At 42.1% G+C, this 18,596-nt stretch overlaps 1 protein-coding gene across 1 annotated transcript in view; it reads left to right on the top strand.

Annotated features, from left to right (window-relative positions):
* The window catches only part of LOC102499849 (lipopolysaccharide-responsive and beige-like anchor protein), a 358,799-nt gene that overhangs the window by 17,696 nt on the left and 322,507 nt on the right, over nt 1-18,596 (top strand). The gene's annotated exons all lie outside the window — the stretch shown is intronic.

The following is an 18,596-nucleotide window of genomic DNA, read 5'->3' as shown; positions in this document are numbered from 1 at the left end:
AAAATAAAAGTACCTGCCGGTACTTTTTGGCTTTCTCTTGACGTGTAAAATAAAGATGACCGTGTGCGTAAGGGACGCGGGGGGCGAGGCAGGGGGGTGGGGAAGGAGTGGAGAGAAAAATTCAGGTTACCAGGAGGTCAGGCTTGGATGTCTGCAGCCGAGATTCCCAGAAATCTGGAAATGAGGTCTTTTAAGTGCCAAAGTAAATTTAAAAATAAAAGCGAAACATGCAGTGGCTCATTCTTCAAACTTCACTCGCAGCTGCTAGGACCCCTGGGCTCCGCCAGCGCCTTCCTGCCCTCCCGGATGGAAGGTGAGGGCGTAATTGCTGTCCGCGGGGCCGCGAAGTGCAACTCGGGCCGCGCGCTCCGAGGTCTGCGGCCGCCCCTCGGGCTCAGCGAGTCGCGAGTCGGTCACGGCTCTTCTCCGGGCTCGCGTTGCCTCGGGTTTTCTCTTTTCCTGCTGGAGGCGTTGTTCGGATTTGGCCGGTGTGTTCGCAGTGGGTTCTGGTTGCCTTTCTCTAGGTGTAAACCGCTGGAAGTTGTTTGATATTCATTTCTGCTTCGTAATTTATACTTTTGGCCTTCACAACATGGGTTTCAGTGTGACGAAGTCGTTGCTTGCGTTGCATCTGGGGTGTCGTTTTAAGGATTCAGGGTTTTTCTTCTCCTCCTCCTCAGGTCGCCTGTGCAGATCCCACTTTCTAAGTCGTCTCTCCCTCCTCCCCTCCGACGTCTGTCTCTGTCTCTATCTCTGTGTGTGTCTCTCTCTCTTCCTCTCTCTCTGTTTTTCTCTCTTCCCCTCCCCTCCCAATTTCAAAATCTCTCTCTCTCTCTCTCTCTCTCTCTCTCTCTGCCTCGCCGTTTCCTGGAGTTATTTAGTTTATGAATGGTCCCAGGGCCTTCCTGAGGGGGGTGGAGCTTCGGCTCCTACAATCGCTAGGCGAGCTGTCAGTGCTGTAGCCAATCCCAGAGAGAAGACAGGCGCGCTGGGCGAACGGTAGCTGCCACCGCTGCACTTGATAAAGAAGGGGTACCGAGAAGTGAGCGAGGAGGAGATAGCGGGAGTCCAGAGCGCGCTCCCGTTTACAGCCCCCTCTTCTTTACCCTCCTCTTATCAGTTGCAAAGAAAAGAGAGTCTGTATGGAAGGGACTGTCGTGGAGATGGCTGGGATGCGAAAGGGAGCTTAGCAGTGGTTCAGCAAGGTTGACTTCCTCCCCTTGGGTTCTCAGGGTGCAGAAGAAGGTGCACGCGCTAGCAGAATGACTTTGGATTGAGAGCAAATGGGAGGAGGGAGAATCTGGGAAAGGACCTAATTTGCCCAGGTTTTCTTTTTTCTTTTTTTTTTTTTTTCCCCTCCCTCTTCTCTCTCCCCTGTGAAGTCTTCCTTTCTTCTCCCCTCCCCTCCCATTGTTACCAAGAGCCAGGGCGACTGCCGTATTTGTGCTCCAGTGGAGGGTGGAGTGGAAGGAGGGTGAGGATTTATGATTCTGAATCTCTTTTTAGTAATTTTATGTGCTGCTGAAAAAAAAAATGGGGGAAGAAAGCCAGTCCAAGCACCCTTCTTTGATAATTATTTCCTAATTAAGACTCGGATACATTTAATGCCATTATGTTATGGTTTCGAGAATTCACCATTTACTCCAGAGAAAATATCTAAGTTGTGAGCAGTGGTGTGAATGTTTGTCTGGTAGCATTTAGAAAGGTCCACTTTGAAACTGAAGGACGATACCGAGATGGTCTCAGACCAGATGAAAATGAAGGGACTAAGTGTGAGCCTGATTTAAAGTTGTTTTCCACGGTTCCTATTGTAAGTCTAGTTTTGAATATATTCTCAGGTAGTGGAGCTTCATTGTAAAATGATTTTATTTTCATAATTGACTCTTTAAAAGACTTCGCTGCTACAAAAATCTATAACTGTCCTGTTATTGATTACACAGACAGCTTCACTCCTCCCTTGGCATTTCAATGAAATGCACGCGTGTTCTCTTGGTGTATGTATTATCCTTAATAAGCTGGACCCAGGGTAGCCTGCAGGTTCTGGGCGAAAAAGAAAAAAGCTGTTACCATTGTGTATGGAAGGCTTGTGTTAGAACCTAAGGTGTCTGGATTCTGAGTCTTTTTCACTCAAGTCAGGTAGATAGGGTTGTTTTTAGTTTTTGGTTAGGAGGTTCTATTCTAGCCCTGGGTTATCAGGTAAAAATTAAAGTCTGTGAAGCCCTTAGGGCGAAGACTTCGTTTTGCCAAACCCCGGTGTTGCGACTTGTGCAAAACCCCGGGAGGGCTTGACTTGGCCCTTTTAAACTCCTGCCAGGTGAACCTGAATTCAGTTGCGTAGGGTCAGTTCATTTCTCTCCTTCCACTTGGCGTCAGGCAGTTGGACCTTTGGTTCTTTGCTACAGATCTGGTGCGGACCACTGGCCACTTGTCACCTCTGCACTGTCGTTGCAATAGGTCTCTTTCTAAAGAACATACATATATATTCATAGGTAGTCGTGCGTGTGTTTGTGTGTGTTTTAATCGAGTAGGTCTTATCGTTTAGGGTCTGTCTTCAGTGGCGAGGAACGAGGAGAGCAGTGGGGAGTTAGTTAGGGTACGCAAACTCTGAGCTCAGGCAACTTCTCCGGAGTGGCAGGGACCCGCGGCAGCTGAGGCTCCAGCCTCAGGGACAGCGGCTTCCCTCCCGAATGCTTCGCTGCTGAACGATCCGGACGAGCCGCAGCGCCTTCGGAGTCCGCGCGTGCGGGAAGCCCACACCCGGGGTGACCCGGCTGCTCCCCGGGAGGCCACATCGGCGCCCTGGGCAGAGGCGCGTTTGTGCGCAGAGCTGCGTGGCCCGCGGGCGGAGGACCCGCAGCCGCTGCTCCCGAGGGCGCTTGCTGGGCGGAGACTGCGGGCGGGTGGAGGGCGCCGAGCTTTCCCTCCCCGACCCCCAGCCTGGCGGATCACCGTCCCCTCTGGGTCGTGAGTGGCTGAGGCCTACGACGCTCCGGGAGTGCGTGTTTGCAAACAGCCTGAGTCGGTCCCCGAGGCTCCCGTGCGGCGCCGCCCGGGCCGCGGTGGGCGCTCCCTAACCGGGACGGGCCGCCCAGGCTAACCGGCTTCGGCCACCCCTGGCCGGACACCCCGCGGCCCCTCTGCTCCCGGCTCCGCCTAGCCAGACCAAGTTTTGTCTCACCCCTGTCCCAGCGGGTTTTTTTACTCCCACCTTGACAATACGGAGAAGGATGATAAAACATCACAAATGTTTTGATTTAGAAACAATTCATTACCAATTTTCCCCGTCCAACGTAGATGCCCTAGTAAATAATAAATCAGTTAAACAAAGGCGACTTTAATTTATGGCCGCGGTACTAATTAGAAACATCATTGGAGCAATAAACTTAAACACTTCCAGCAAATAATGCGCCCTCGCTAGTTCCTTCCTCCCCCTCCCCCACCGGGCCCTCCCGGGCCCTCCCGGGCCGCCCCTGCTCCCAGCAGCTTCAGCTGCGCCTTTGCGGGTCCTCCTTCCTAGGGTGAATAATTGAAGGGGGAAACGGTATCCGAGGAGGCTGTCACTGAAGAGCCCCTGTCACCTCTGCTTTTATGTATGTTAGTATAGAAGTCCATCAGCAGCTCCTTGATGGTGTATTAAAACGAAGTGGCAGCCCCTTCTGCAGGAGATAGCGCCTTCTATTAAAGGAGACCGAAGGAGAGAAAGAAACTCCGGAGGCTGAAAAAGCCACTTCAAGTCTTCAGACCGATTGATCTGTATTCTCTTGTTATAATCCGTCTCATCATACTTGAGTTAATGAGGCAGAGGAGGGGGAGCGAAATCTGATGGTCCTTGACAAATTCATTAGGGAGGCTGCAGGACATTTTATTTGACTGTTAAACATCTTGTTTGTTTGGTTTAGGCTGTGCCAACGTCAGCGCGCTTCTGCCCAGAGCCATGGCGTTGGGCTGGCTGCGAGGCATTCCCGAAGGCAGAAGGCCATGCAGGGTGGGCTTTGGGTTGTGAGTTAACTCAGAACCTTCAGGCTTCTCTAGCCTGTAGCTTCATCATCCTTACGTTCGTTCGAGGCGTTTTTATAAGAACATAGATGATAATACCGAGATGGGCATGGTTCTAGTTACTATAAAATGTGTCTATGTTGAAAAACCCGAGTCAGAAATGTTCCCAGTTCTTTTTGAAAAATTGAGCTAGGTTGTAACAATGACCACTAGTTTGGGGAGAAGTGTGAATGTTTAAGGTCCAGACCAGGCGTCAGGTTACTCCCTTACATCTTGGTTTTACATGACCACGTTGAAAGGAGCTTTTAATTATTAATTAAATTTCCTCTTTCACTGGAACCCTTATGAGTACAGGAACTAGGAAATGAAAGATATATAACTACTTGTATCAATGTATTTTGTAACAGATGGTATATTTTATTTGAGGACCTTTCACATTTAAAGTTAGAAGTCACACTGGGTATCTGTCCTAATAGAAGATGAAGAATTTTCAGAATACTTAAAAACTGAAAGTACAATATTTCTCATTGAAAAATAGTGGCCCCTTAAGCTAGAATGCTAACCTGATATTTTATTCTCAGAATAATACAGTATTTGAGTTTCTCCGAATTTTCATGGAAAAAAAGAAAAAGTAAATAACCCAGCTGTGAAACTTCCTCACATAGAGAATTCAGTTGTATTTTCCTTGAGCACTGACTTACCTCACTTAGTTTAAATGCTTTCAGAAAGAATCCTGTCTTCCATTTATAGGAAAACAGTATGAGAGAGAGAAGAAAAAATACAAACTAATGCCCTTGCCTGTCATTTTGGCCCGTTCCTGCTCTGCTGATGGAGCTGGTGCTGCAGGGAATGTATGGATTTGAAAAGAAATGATCCAGTAGTTCTTGTGTTTCTCAGCAGCAAAACCAAACTAGTGGCCGGAGTCCGGGCTTCTGTACATCTGACAGCTATAATCCTGTTTATGTTTCCAGAGAACACAGAATCCGGAAACTGTTTTAGTTTTTGGTGATCTTTACTTAGAAATGTGTTTACTGACTTTAACTTCAGTGTATTTTTTTTTTTTTACTTGTTTCAGATCAGTGAGTCTTTCAAGGTATCTATAATCCGATTTACTGTAGAAACAGTACGTAATATTTCAAGACTCTTTATCAAAGAGTCTAAAGAGTTGACGATTTTGTTTTCTAGAAAGATTTTTTAGAAGCATTCAGAAAACAATCAGTATTGACTTAGAAAAATCTGTCTGAAGGAGTTATACTTTCTGAAAAACAAAGGACCACCTGGTTACCCGTTTTCACTCCAAAATCCAACTTTGAAAACTTTGTGTTGGTTGCTAAGTTCTTATATACTTAATCATTCGACATAGGTATAGAAATGCTCAATTATTAAAAAAAGAATATATACACATTTGGTCAGGTTAGAAACAAGGAAATAAAACACCATTACATTCTCTGAATTTAAAAATTGGTTTTAGTTAAAACAGAAAAGTAACCCATGTAAGTGGATTAGTTAATGAAATTTTATTACAGAAATTATATTTAAAAATATGTAAGGAGATTTAACAACCCTTATCACGATTATACTATCACCACATTAAAAGTTAAAGTGAAACTACATTCTCTTTTATTCTCTGTCAAATGATCTCATTTTCTAAAACTCTGAAGTATCATAGAGTTCAACTCTAAGCTATTGATAATTATTGCTCGGCAATCAATCTAGAATAGCCACTGGTTGAATCTTTGCCTTGAACAGTTGACAGTGGTGCTTATTAATAATTTTAAATAGTCAAAAGCACTATTGAAACAAGTTTTTTCCCTCTCTCTGACATAATACCATTTAAAAAAAAATCTTGTAATCTCTTTGATTGGCAACCCAAGGGAATTGTTCTCGTTGGAACAGTTTAAACGTAATGTTATGTCAGGTGAAAGCAGTTGCTCTAACTTTGCATACTACGCCTATCAAACTAGTGAAAAATAAAATGCGATTATGTACTTTTGACTGTATTGGTTTCATGGGCTTGTAAAATGTGTTTGTATTATCTTCATAATATATATGATAAGTGGTGTTTGTTCTTATTAGACTTTTACAAGTATAATTCTTGTATTACTGAGTAGACTGAGAAAATTGAGAATATAGTGCGTCTAGGTTTTTCCCAAGTTGAATAACAACTGTATAAATGAGTACTTTATTAAACTGTACATAATTTGATCTTACCAGCATGTACAATGACAGAGTGAAGAACTTGTCCTCAGGAGAATGAAAATAAACAGCTTTTAGCCTGATGGGAAAGTAAACACCATTGTATTAGTGAGCTAGGACATAAAATGTTAAGAACATCCAAGTTAATTCAGCAAGTATTCTGCAGAATGTATTTCACTGAATTTGCTGTTACTTACGTTGCTATGTGTCTTTTGGCCTTACCAAGAAGCCGTTTAGCTTTTTTCTCATTTTAAATGTACACATTTTTTCAAGTTGTAGTAATTATTCTTTTATTTCTGTATACAGTTAAGCAGGTATTCAAAAAGTTAGAACAAATAAAATTTCTCCTGTTTTCCTCTCTCCTCTTCTTTCTTATCCCTCTTCCCCTCCCTCCTCCCTTTCTTCTCTCCCTTTCTCTCTCTCTCTCTCGTTTTTTTGACAAACAGTCAGAATTAGTAATATGCTATAACTAGTACATATTAAATTTTATCTGCCAGATAACTTCAGGATTTATGACTTACTATACTCTTCAAATGAAAAGGAGCATCTAATAGTGTCAACTCTAGCTATTTAAGGATTGATTACATAACATGGATTATTATTATTTTAAAAATTTCGTTTATTTATTTTCATTCTTCAATTTGACCAGGGAGAGACAGAGAGAGAGAGAGAAAGAGAGAGAGAGAGAGAGAAAGGAAGAATGAGAAAGCAAGCCAACAGGTCTGGGACTCGAACCACAGTCAACCACGTGGGAGTACAACATCCAAACCACGATGCCACCTGCTAGCGCCCCCCCCCTCCCGTGGATTATTCTTTGACTCTCTTCCACCTAGAGAATCAAATTTTGCCTGTCTTTAATAACCACTTTCAGAAAACAGGCATGATGACTAAACTTGGTCAGTAATGAATTTAATGCCAAAGAACATCAAAAGCTGATTTTTTGATTTAAAGAATTTGTGATATCTTTGGTTTATGAAGATAATCCTGTTGACTCACATCATGTGGACGGTGTTTCTTGGGATCATAAAGCCACTCCCACTCACGTGTCTGCGTTTCTCCCATCATTAGCGCCTGACATTCGTGAGACAGATTTATGAGACTGAGGATGTAGATTAAGCTAGTACAGAATTATACCTAGATTAAAACTAAGACTTGGCATTCTATTCTATGTTTCTCTCAGGTCATTTGAGACCTATGTTTAAAATTTTGTGAACCTATGTTTAAAATTTTGAGTTGAACATGTCTTAAGGGTAGGTCTTTGTTATGCTGTAGGAAAACTAGCTACATTAAACATCTTAGTTTATTTAAAAACATCTTGGGTTTTATGGCACTAATTTACAAGGGATTTCAAAAAGCTCGGAAAAAAAATGGAATTAAAGTACATTTTATTTTGGTGTTAAAATTTTGAGATCCACAGTTTCTTCAAAATAGACTTTTCGACAAACTTGATGAAGACCTCCCCTCAGTGTAGTAAGAATTTGATATCAAAATTATGCTACAATTACAGGAAATGTTTTGCGGACTTTGTGCTACTTGTAATGAAAATGTGGAAAATCTAGTCAGTTTCATCCTTGAAATCCTGTGAATTAAAGTTGAAGTGATGTGCTGATAGTGTTCTCTGATTCCTTTTTTAAAAATAATTTATTTAATTGTATTTATTTATTATTATTACTATTTAATTTGATCAGAGAGAGAGAAGGAGAGTGAGAAAGCAAGCTGCCAGATGCAGGACTTGAACCACGGTCAGCCATGTGGGAGTCCAGTACCTTAATCACCATGCCAGCTACTGGCCCCATCCTTTTAATACTTAAATAACAACGAAAAACTTCTCCATTGGCTATAATCTATGAAGAAAAGACATCTGTGTAGTACAAATGAAATAATATTTGGTGATCTAAGGAACGGACATTTTTCTTCTACCAAAGCTAGGGAAGCTAGGATATAAAACAGCTGACTTGGCCTTTGGATATCAAAGGTCTGCCAGTCTGTTTCTTTTCTGCATTTTCCTTTTCTTTGAATCCTAAAGAGCCGTCCTCTTATTTTCTCACTGGTTTTGTCTGTAGACAAAATCTGGGCTATTCGGTTTAAATCCATCTAGATAGAGTAGGAGATCTTTGATCTATCGTGAGGACTGCTTCCCAGTGATTTGCTTGCTGGGCCTAGACACTACCCATGCCTTTTCACTTCGCTATCAGCTAGGCACACTCGCAGGGCCTGAGCAGCTACCAGACGCGTAGTTAATCATCGTCTTAGGTCAGAAAGGGTCCCCACTGTGCTTAACCAGGTTTCTTTACTAGTAGTTGTTTTTCTATAGTAACTCTATGGTTACGTGCTCTACGAATCATCTCATCTTTTCTTCAGATTAGTCCAAAGTTTCTATAAAATAGAATACCAATTAAAAATGAATGATACGGGGCCAGCCATTGGTGCAGGGGCAGATGGATCCCACACGGCCAACTACAGGGTTTGAGTCCTGGACCTGTGCCTTGAAGGACATGCTGGGTGGGTGCCCGTGGTTGATTGCACCCCGTGTATGCCCAAAATCCTGGGAGGAGAAGGGATTACAGCTGGCCATCCCTCTTTGGGGGGGAGGCTCTCTCTTGCTTTCTCTCTCTCTCTCTCTCTAGCAAATGTGTATATCCTATAGAAAACTTAAAGAATGATAAAAACCTATGTCTATTTAGAAATATAAGGTTTTCATTTACCTGGACAGATTTTTTTAAAAGGGAACTTACCTGGATAGATTATTAAAAAGGGAGAGTGTGTAAGAACGTCAGCCTGGAAAACAGAAAGCCCTGCCCTGGCTATTCGAATGACTGTGATCATGTGACTGCCCATTAGTTTTACAATCGTTAAATGAGGGTCTGGACAAGGTAATCTCTTCTTGCTCTTCTAGATGCAAAAGTCTAGAATGCTCTAGTGGAACATGACTAAAGTTATTGTTGGCATCCTTCTTAGTTTATTTCAATCAGAAATCTTCCTGCAGAAGTTTAGATTTTTAGAAGTGCTCTAAGGTAGGTATGTGAAAGTGTTTACCATGAAAAATTATAGATAAAAAATAGGTTACAGATGTTTTAGATTTAAGGAAGAAGTTACACATTGAGATTGAAGACTGTAAGGGACAGCAAATTAACAACTTGGAAGACATTTGGAGACTATGATAGTTACCGTTTGTTAGGAGCTGGGTGATAAAACTATGAAAACAGAAACACTGTGTATTTCTGTAGACATTTAAAAATATTACGTGTTTAAAGGTATAAATAAGATTATCGAGTATAATATTTTTCCTTAAAATGTTGACTGGGTTGGGAACCAGCAGTTAGCATAATGACTATGTTGCTGGACTCCCACGTAGTCGACCGAGGTTCACGTCCCAGACCTGGTGGTTGGAAACTCACGCCAGGTACGTGTGCGTGTGTGCCCAAGATCCCGAGAGGAGAATGGAGGAGAAGGGATTATGGCGTGGCCATTCCCCCCTGGGGGGTGATTTCTTGCTTTCTGTCTCTATGTCTCTCTCTGTCTGTCTGGTGAGTACACGCGCCCTTTAGTGAAAACCTCTCCAAAAAAAAAAAAAATGTTGACTGGGTTGTCACTATCTTGCACATTTTCATTAAAAGTGATTATCTTTAAATACTAGTTTTGAAATCAAAGAAACTTCAAGTGTTTAGTTAACTTTTTAAAAAATTATTTAATTCTATTTGTTGTTGTTATTATATTATTTTTATTATTATTATTTCATTTGACCAGAGAGAGAGAGAGAGAGAGAGAGAAGGGGACAGCGAGAAAGCAAGCTGCCAGGTTGGGAACTCAAACCATGGTCAGCCTTGTGGGAATCCAGTGCCTTTAACCACCAAGCCACCAGCTGGCCTACAGTTAACTTTTTTTAAAAAAAGAAACAATCCATTTTTATCTTTGGAGAATTGACATTGCTTTAAGCAACTGTGATATTATCAAGTTTATATCGTGTTAAAAGAGAGGTCCAAGCAGGGAAGTGCTTCTTAGGACACGAGCCACTAAAGAAATGAAAGTTTTATCCTACTTTTTTTTCTTTTACATATTTTTCGCTTGTTTTCATCAGAAGATCTGACAGGCATAAACGTGTTAACATCTCTTATTTTACAGATGTTCTTAGTTTTCCCTCAAACTGTAAAAGATGCTGTGTCAGAGTAGCATGGTAGGAAACGATTTCAACACCTTCTTTCACTTATGTGGTAGCTGATTATTTTTCTAGGCTTGTGGATATTTTTAGAGGGAGGAAAGTGAAGCAAGGAAAGATAACATATTGTGATCTTATCGTTCTCCCTTTGAGATACAGATCAATCAGTCTGTCTACGGTGTTATAAATTTCCTCTAAAATAGCTGTTAAGTTGGCATAGCTTTTTTTTTTTTCCCCCTCCCTCTTCTGCTATTTCATTGGAAATCCCTCGTTACCACACAAGCAGTGCCAGGTGAACACCGAGAGGGTTGTTGGTGGACACCCCGTGGGTTTGCAGAGGGCACACCTAGAAGACTGGGCGATGAGAAATGCATTGCTATTTGTGAATTTATGTTTTATCTTACTTCACTTGAAAATTTATGAGTAGCGTGGCTTAAGGGTGCTGGAGTTGTGTGTTCCAGGGCTTGCCCCTACTGATAACACCCTTGTTGGCGTGAAAGTGCAATGCAAATTATGACAGTTACAACCTTCTGTTTTGTTTAACCTGTCAGTAGATTTCCTGGCTCAGTGCTGAGGGCAATGGTGTGTTCAGCTAGTCCATATTCACCTAAACTTAAAAGGTCAGGTTTCTACAGGCAAGCCTAGTCAAAGCCTAATTGATGAGGAGGGCAGGGAGACAGAATTTACTGTTCTGTTGGCTAGTTTCATATCGTTAGGTTGTCCTGAAAGCATCAGGCAGTCACAGCCCCTTTCATGTAAGTGCTGACCCTAGACAGGAGCTGACAATCAAAGGAGGCAGCCACAGGAACCACTGCAAGTAGGCTATTGATTTTTCAGTTAGGTCTAAGTAGTTTGTAGTATGGGTAATGGGTGACAGAGGCAGGTATGTCATTATCAATGAGCTCCAGAACAGTAGCGACAACCCTCCCTCATATTTCCTTCAGCCCTGACAGTATGCATCCAGAGGCGGTCAATAAATCGCCCAACCTTTAACTGACAAGTGACTTGGAGGTTTAAGTTGAGGGGTGGAAGTTACAGGGCTCAACTTCTCCGCTCGAACACGTGCGAGGACCCAGCAGTGGCGTCGGTAATGACACCGTTGCAACTTGGTGAAGTTTTGATTTGGGCGCGTGTGTGCAGCTCTGGAAAACCAGAATTGACTTTGATGCATTTGAGAATGTCCGAAGCATATTGGCTTAGTTAAATAAAGACAGAAATGGGCCGATCATTTGTAGTCGTGTTCTGCAGGGAGAGTGAAGGCACGATTGTACTCTAATACGATTTTGCTTCTATTTTAAACGAACGCCTTATTTAATCTGCAGTGTCCCTGTTATAAAAGTTCGGAAGTTAGAAACTTGCCTTTCAAAATTCAGTTTAGTTTATAACTTTCTTTTCAGTATTTTACTTGCGGACCAATTTTAAATAGGAAAAAAAAAAATAATGATATAGTATTTGTCAATGCAACTAAGCAGTTGCTACCTGACCACTTTTAATTTTTTGTTTATTTTAATAAATGATTTTCATAGTAAAATAGGCCGGAATAGGAGGGTCATTTAATGATTAAAATTTGATGAATTATGTTTGCTTCTGAATGTTAAAAGAAACGAGGCTTACTTTTGCTTTAAAACATCTTTCCTGTGGGGCCTGTAGGAGGCGAGGTGGTTAAGGCACTGGAATCTCACATGGCCAACCTTGGTTTGAGTCCTGGACCAGGCGACTTGCTTTCTCATTCTCCCTTTCTCTCCCTCTCTCTGTCTCTCTGTCTCTCTCTGGTCACACTGAAGAATAACAGTAAACAAATAAAATTAAAGAAAAGAAAAAAAACCTAGTTTAAAATACCTTTCCTGTGGATATTAACGTTTACAGAAGATACAATTTATGTTCACATAAACACAAAAGTGTAACAGGGTTTGGCCGAAAATATACATCTTCTAAAAGGGATTTAAAATAATGTTGAGATATTTTAAATTTAAACCAGGCTCTATTTTGTTGCACTATATAAGTAATATAAGGAGAAGATAATGTTTATAACTGGAAGTGGGAGTTTGGGTTGTACCAGGATCCTTGCAAACTATCCCTTTCTCTCCCTCCATTAAAAAAAAAAAAAAAACAACAAAAAAAAAACTTTAAACAAATTGAAATGAAACAGGAAAGTAAATGTTTTTTGAAACTTCCTTAAATAACTTATCGCTATGATATCTTGTTTAACACTGTGATATTGTACAGAGCCAGAGTTTCAGTTCGTAGTTTCATCTGACAGTGGAGTCCGTACCCTGCGTGGCCACATGAATCATTTTCATTTGTCCAGTGCAACTAAAATCCCCACTCCTCCTTTTTTAAACTAAACAGCAGGTTAATTCAAACTGAAGGTACAGACGCTTAAATATTTTCTTAAGTTGGCAATGACATGTTTGTGCGAATTATCCTGTCTTTTTTTTTTTTTTTCCTCCAAAGACCTAGAAAATACACATCTGAACTGTAGTAAGAGATGGCTCCTACTGAAGTGTTGTCTGAGTTTTACTTAAGCTTGGGGATTTTGTAAGTAATATTTAGGGAAATCTTATTCAGAGCCCTGGAATTAGTCACCTTCGAAGGTTTACAGGTTCTTAAAGCAAGACTCCTTTTGGAATCGTCCTGTTTCTTCCATTGTTTCTTAATCATTGACCTAATCTGTCTTTCTGTTGGATTGAGTCTTGCAACGTCCGTATCGTTCATTATGAATATAGGAAGCGCTTCTTTCGCTTCATTGGTAATCTTTCCTGAATACATTGTTTTTTCAGGAATGATAAAAAAAAAAAAAAGAAAGAAAAGCTGTGGAAAGGGGGACAAATTAAATTTTCATGAAAGAAAATCCTAATCAGCAGTGACAGTGTAAGAGAAAGATGATTGCCACTTGGTCATTGTGGAGAGGCACTTAGATTTGGTGTCAGGGCTGCTGTTAATGATGACTAATGTCTTTCTTGGAGCAAGTGCATGCTCAAACATACGGCTGCGTGGAGGAGAGGCTCAGCGCAGGGACAGGAAGCCAAAGCGCTGGGTGTCTTAAAACAAAGACTTTTAAGGCCATCATTTGGTGGTCTCTGTTGTTAGAAAAATGCAGACATCGTCCTGAGGCATTTACTCCCAATACTAAGGTATCATTTTAGAATTAAAATGTGGAACGAATTCAAGGATCTGTAATAAGAGAGGTCGCCTCCTGTCACTCACAGGAATGAACACAGACCTTGCACTGCACAGAACCCCATGCCTTAAGAAAGTTTTAAAAAGAAGCAAACTTAGAACAGATTTTTCTCCACACCATTGCGTTGTATCCCGAGGAAGTGCTTTCAGCTTGCAAACAGAGAGTGAATGGCTCAAAAGATCTTTTAAGATCTTTTAATCTTCAATATATTGCTTACAAAAAGCAGATGACATGTGTTATTTCTTGAGCTTCTCCCCAAAGTCGAAGACCTTTCAGAAGGGCATTTACAATGCTTGTCATATTTTTTCATATACATCTTATTGGCCTGACAGGTCTCGAGAGCCATGAGAACACAGATGTCATTGCATTCAGACAACACTAATTACTCTGGGATTTTTGCAGCCTCACTGCCCACATGTAACTGGCGATTATGATTGTTCATGTGGCCTACAGTGGGGACACTTCGCACATGAAAATCGTGCGACACAAAAATCGTGCGACAGGCCTGTTAGTGGCCTATTGTTCTCCACAAGAACTTAGAGGAGAAAAAGTATCCTGATACATCAATTTCCTTTGGTATTTTACGTATGTACCATGTTGGGCAACATTTTCCGTTCTGAAGTGAGCGTTCTGCTTTTGCGTTCAATGAAATCTATTATCCATCTGTTCTTTAACCTTCTCGAACAATCGACACTACTGGGTCTTCGAGCTTCATGGGAAATCTCTTTCTGTAGCTTCCAGTTTGAGAGGAGCACTAATTGTGGTATGAGCCTTTTGAAAGTGACGGTGCAAAAACAATAAATATGTATGATGTGTTCTTCTGCTGTGCAATTTAATGTTTAATGAGAAGCTGCAGCAAATACGGTTAGTCTCCATTTAGATAAGTGCAGCCGTCTTATGCTTTTAACACCGGTCAGTTCTTCCCTTTTGTTTAATTTTCTCTGTAACCTTCTATGTTGCAGTTGACGAATCATGGTGTTTAGGTGTGTTTGAAAAAAATCAGAGGTCAAACGGTGGTCAGTCTGGGCCTCCACCGTGAAACGCCAAGACCAAATGCGTGTTTTGATGAAAAAGCATAATCTGTGTTAATTACCGATCGGAAAATAAAAAGCTCCAATAATGTAAGTTCCTCTGCTGATGAAGCAGAATTGAAGCAGCTTGATCAAAGATGTATGATGAGCTCAAACTGCAGTCTCTGCTGTACAGTTATAGTAATTATGACTAATGAACCGTCCAGGCTGGATGAAATGGCATGCCCACAGGGACTGCGTCCAGTCAGTCGTGACTTAGGCAAGCCGAGCAGACCTCTGATGTTGCCAGATTCCGTGTCCCCAGCATCCTCTTTATTTTCCTATCACCTTTCGTTTGGGCAGTGTGAAGTGATTGGAAGTTACCAAAAATTGTATTCAATATAGAATATAGTTCGTCTCCTTTCTTCATAGAAAGTTAAACACGTAGAGCACGACCTCTACTTTGCCTTTTGGGTTTTAAATCCATGTAGATCACTGTCCCCACACTGTTCTATGGCTACGTGCTTGTGCTTCTGTTGTATTACTGCTGCAGACTCCCTCTTTTTTTTTTCTTTTTTTGGAGAGGTTTTGGCTAGAGGGCGTGTATGCTTGCCAGAAAGCCAGAGAGAGACAGAGAGACAGAAAGTGAGAAATCATCCCGCAGAGGGGATGGTCATGTCGCAATCCCTTCTCCTCCATTCTCCTCTCAGGATCTTTGGCACGCATGCACATGCGCCCGGCATGAGTTTAAGCCACCGGGTCCGGGACTCGAACCGTGGTCAACTACATGGGAGTCCAGCGACATAGCCATTACGCTAACTGCTGGTCCCGCAGACTCCCTCTCTTTAGGGCTTTCAGCAAAGTATGTCGTTGTCTAACCAGAGACTGGAGAGATGCTTTCCGGTAACAATAATGCAGAGGAAGCTTGTACCCTGCGCAGACACTCCTAAGTGCTTTACCTGCGTTAACCCTTCAGTTCTCCTCACCTTTTGTGGTAGGTACTCTGCAATACCACCCTTTTACAGATGAAGAAACGGAGATCCGAGAAGTTGAGTAACTTACCCAAAGGTCTGCATTTTTATGAATCTTGGCTTTGCCTTGTGGAGGTTAGTTGTAGCTTTTTTGGCTCAATTTACTTCTAAATTATTCTCGTGTTCCCTTTTCCAACAAGATCCATTTTTTGGTCTTTGTTTTCTGTCATCTGACGAAATTCCAGGGTGTTTTAAAATTGACAGTGCATGTGCAGGTCTAGAAGACTCGTTTTTCAAACCCCTATGCTTGAGTAATGTTGGGGTCCCTAAACGTGTTCATTCCATGTATGTTAAGCGGCGGAAGCCTTCAGGACAGAGCTTTGGATGCATCCTCTTGATATGACTGCACCTCCAACATGTAGCCCATGTGTGAACTAGATGCAGTCTTGAAACTGTAAAATCTTTAAGCTGTAGGGACCAAACAGTCTATCCACTTAAAAAAAAAAAAAATGAGGTGAAGGCCTACTCTGAGATGATCTCAGATTTTCTACACTAAAGTTGCTCTAATCCAACCAGGTATAGTCCTCATCTTAATATATATTTTTTTCTAGTACTTTAGACACTGCCTCCTGGATAGTAAATATTTAATAAATATTTGTGGAAAAGAGGAGGGAGTAAAAGAGGGAAGGGAAACTTTGCAATGATTCAGTGACTCAGTGATTCCATCAAATACATGCTTATTATCTAGTTTCCTTGGCAGGTTCCCTCCCCACCAAAGAATTGTTTATTTAAATCCATTTGTTACTTTTTTAATTTGATGAGCGTGAGAAAGGAAAAGCCAGAAAGCAAGTCACCAGGTCTGGGACTTGAACTGTGGTTGGCTGTGTGGGAGGCCAGTGCCCCAGCCACCACACCATCTACAACCATCCCTGCCCCAGCAGGCTTTTACTTAGAGGAATAGAAGAAAAAGTCTGTCTTCACACCCTTATGTGTTTGGGCACATGCACTTGCCAGAGAGACAAAAGTGAGAAATTGCCCCCCAGGGGGAATGGCCACGCTGCAATCTCTTCTCCTCTATTCTCCTCTTGGGATTTCGGTGATGCATGCACACACGCCCAGTGTTAGTTTTAAACTGCTGTGTCCAGGACTCGAGCCTCAGTCAACCATATAGGACTCCAGTGACGTAACCTTTATGCCATCTGCTGGTCCCCACCCCCATCCTGCCTAATCAAGTTTGTTTCCTAGTGTGTGGGGAGCAGTCTGTCTGTCTAGACTCTCCTCTTTGTGTCTGTCATGCAACATCCACCAGAGAGCCCTCTCTGAACTGTTCTTCGAGTTGTCATTCATCTCAAGCAGTTCCTTGGATGTTTAGATTTCTGTCGTCTCTATATATTCCTGTCCCTTTGTAAACTGAGCACTGTGAAAAGTTCCTGGAAGGCCGGTGGACAGGACTGCATGACTAGGTACAGAGTCCATGCTCAAGAAATGCCAATAGAGGGACTGGTAAATTTGATTACTTTCCCTTTTCTACCGATTTCTATCGCCAAGGTCAAAGTTTCAATGCCAGATTTCTAGAGGTAATGTTCTGGACGCCTTTTTTTCTTTTTAAAGATTTTTGCCAGAGGCTCGGCCAAGACAGAGAGGGAAAGTGAGAAATCACTCCCCAGGGAGGATGGCCACATTGCAGTCCCTTCTCCTCCATTCTCCTCTTGGGATCTTGGGCACGCACGCACACGCACTTGACATGTTTCTCAAGTCGTTGGATCTGGGACTCGAACGGCCAAGTCGGTTATGTGGAATCCAGTGTGCTGACCACCATGCCACCTGGCTGCCCCCTCATGCCCTTCAGAACTCAATTGAAATGAAATGACAGGAATGACATTCACTTGCCGAGCTCTCGCTCTGTCGCCAGGCGCTGTGCTAAGCACTTCGCTGTAATTCTCTCAACCTCTCTGTAGTGACTTACAGCCTGTCATTATCCCTATCTGTACAGAAACCAAGGCAGAGCGACGGGACGACTTGCTTCATTCTAGAGTTAGGAAGTAGCAGAGCATGACTTGCAAAGACGTTGACAGTGTATATGAAAACCATCACGGTTTTATTGGTGCCCTGTCAATGCCATTCTGTTTTTCAAAAACATCCTTTCTGCAGTCGTGTATGACAGTTCCTGAAGTCAGACCGCATTCATGCAACCTCCATACTGTCCATGGCACACCTGCCTTTGCCTTGCCTTCACAAGGAACTCCAAAGCCGCCTCCTTCCTGCTAATTTTCATGGGAGGAGACTAGAACCTTAATGTCCCACTCTGAAATGTTACGGCATGATCAGAGAGATCTAATAATGATCTACAGCTCATGTCTTTTTGTGTTCGCTTTTTTAATACATAGGGGACCAAGTAACAGCTATTTTTATCCTCATTGTAGGTATGCTTTAAGAAAGTGGTTGTATGAGACCAGCAGTTGGCGTACTGGCTGTGTTGCTGGACTCCCATGTAGTCGACTGTGGTTCAAGTCCCAGACCCGGTGGCTTAAACTCATGCCAGGCGTGTGTGCGTGTGTGCCCAAGATCATGAGAGGAGAATGGGGGAGAAGGGATTGTGGTGTGGCCCTCCCTCCTGGGGGGTGATTTCTCGCTTTCTGTCTCTCTGTCTCTCTCTGTCTCTATGGCGAGCGCACACGCCCTATAGCAAAAGCCTCTCCCAAAATAAATAAATAAAATGGTTGTAGACCAAACTGTGTAAGGGAGTCACAATAAGACATCTCCAGGATAACATATAGCGGATCATAGAAAAAAATACTCAAGATTTAAATCCGGCTTTAAAGTAATTGGTAAGCATATCCGTGACTATTTATAAAAGATGGAAATTGAGTTAATAAAATGCTGCATATTTTATACTTAGGAAACATTGTGGCTTATAATGAGTCTTTATACAAAACTGAAACCACTCTGTTGTCAAAGAGGAAGCAGTTTACCAAATATAGTAAGCGCTCAGGAAAATAAAAACAAAACTGACATCAGTTTCAATTAGTTTTGATTTTAGCTTTTACATGGAAGCCAATAGCATTCTCTCTCATTAGTGCTGAACT

The sequence above is a fragment of the Tupaia chinensis genome, unplaced genomic scaffold (genome assembly GCF_000334495.1).
Source record: "Tupaia chinensis unplaced genomic scaffold, TupChi_1.0 Scaffold139871_1, whole genome shotgun sequence".
In the NCBI taxonomy this organism is placed as follows: domain Eukaryota; kingdom Metazoa; phylum Chordata; class Mammalia; order Scandentia; family Tupaiidae; genus Tupaia; species Tupaia belangeri.
The sequence above is the reverse complement of the archived record's forward strand: the minus strand, read 5'-3'. Positions and strand labels throughout refer to the sequence as shown.